Source organism: Condylura cristata, unplaced genomic scaffold (genome assembly GCF_000260355.1).
Source record: "Condylura cristata isolate star-nosed mole 26May11 unplaced genomic scaffold, ConCri1.0 scaffold00045, whole genome shotgun sequence".
Classification (NCBI taxonomy): domain Eukaryota; kingdom Metazoa; phylum Chordata; class Mammalia; order Eulipotyphla; family Talpidae; genus Condylura; species Condylura cristata.
In genome coordinates, this window is record NW_004567146.1 from 3,228,654 (window position 1) to 3,229,885 (window position 1,232).

A 1,232-nucleotide genomic window follows, 5' to 3' on the forward strand; every position below is an offset into this window, starting at 1 on the left:
GTGAATAAAAACATGAACGAGGCAGTCATTAATCTAGTCCCAGATGCTAGATTTCACAGTGGTGTGGAATATGTGACTCTGAATATCTTACTTAAACTCTATGTGTGTATTTCCTCATCTGTTTACCATACAAAGTATAGTACAGATAAATCAGAGTATGTAAAATTTCTTTCTAAAACATTATGTGAAAGTATCTTATATTAGAGTTGATGTTGCTAGTAATACCAGATGAAGTGCTACTCACATAAAAAATTTTAAAAGGTTCTGTCACATTGAGATAAGGTTCTTTCACATTGAGTGAAAGAACCCCAGGGAATATTCCTCTTTGTACTTGTTTTTGGTATTGTAAAGTGCTAAGCAAAAGCAGTTCCTCAGTTCCTAAGAGAAAGGCTTACATATTATGACATGCTTGGTCTATGAGAGATGCTTTTTCTTCTTCTGGTCTCTGGATTCAATCCCACAGCGTGCTGGAAGTCTTAGGCTTTGGAATCTAAAATTTTTAGGAAAATTTTGATACACTCTCTCATGAATAAATTGACCTTAAGGAAGGTAACTGTTTTGAGTGCTAGATTGTTGAATGTGAATAGACTTGACCAATTTCTACACCAACAGTTAAGTAGACAAAAGCTCTTGATTTATATATATACTGTTTCTAGATTGCTTTCTTAATGGCTCTGCTTTTCCCCTTTTTTTATACTTACCTTTGACACATTTTTTTCTATCCATCTTAGGCATTTTCTATTTATACAAACTTGAAACAGAGTATCTTGCTTCAGTTACTCCTGTTCCTTCCACCTCATTTTTTTTGGTTACTGAATTATAACTTTCCAGCCCTCCATGGTGGCCCACTGGGCCCTCCTTGGTGGCACAGTGGGTTAATGCACAGCACTAAGAAGCTAAAACCTCTTCAGCCTGAGTTTGATCCCCACCCTGGAGGTGACCCACATGGCACAGCAGACCTCTTCTGACTGCCTGCTGTTCCCCTTAGCAGTGTACTTTGTCTATCTGCCCGTTCTGCTTCCCCACTCTGTCTCTGGTGAATCCTCTCACTGCCTCTGCACCTCTGGCCTGTACTCCACGTCTGTATGCATAAATAAATAAATCTTTAAAAACAAACAAAAAACCGTAACTTTCATCTATCTTATTTCTATAAAGTCATATTACTGGGGAGGGGGTCACATTTGGCATCTGAAGCAGAAGAACTGTTCTTTGTGTATTTTCATTGTTCATGT